Source organism: Panthera tigris, chromosome A1 (assembly GCF_018350195.1).
Source record: "Panthera tigris isolate Pti1 chromosome A1, P.tigris_Pti1_mat1.1, whole genome shotgun sequence".
Lineage (NCBI taxonomy): Eukaryota > Metazoa > Chordata > Mammalia > Carnivora > Felidae > Panthera > Panthera tigris.
In genome coordinates this window covers 6966240-6966498 of record NC_056660.1, presented here as the reverse complement: position 1 = coordinate 6966498, position 259 = coordinate 6966240, and positions in this window count along the sequence as shown.

Below are 259 nucleotides of genomic sequence, written 5' to 3'. Positions count from 1 at the left end.
AACGCCTGTCTCAGAATGTCATGAGGACTGTACCAGGGCGTCCGGGAAGTGGGTGCACCTGTTGCTTTTCTTGATTGCCGCTCTAGCCCCGCTCCATGGGACAAGGTCACACACATCCCTCGGTCTGACAACTCCCAGAGTCTCAAATGGTTTCCTTGGTGTTGGATCTGGCTTTCTGCTCCTACTGTGCATGGGCGTGGCAGGGTACCTCCCTGAGCTCTTTGAATCGTTCTCGCCTTTCAAGTGGACTGTTAATTAC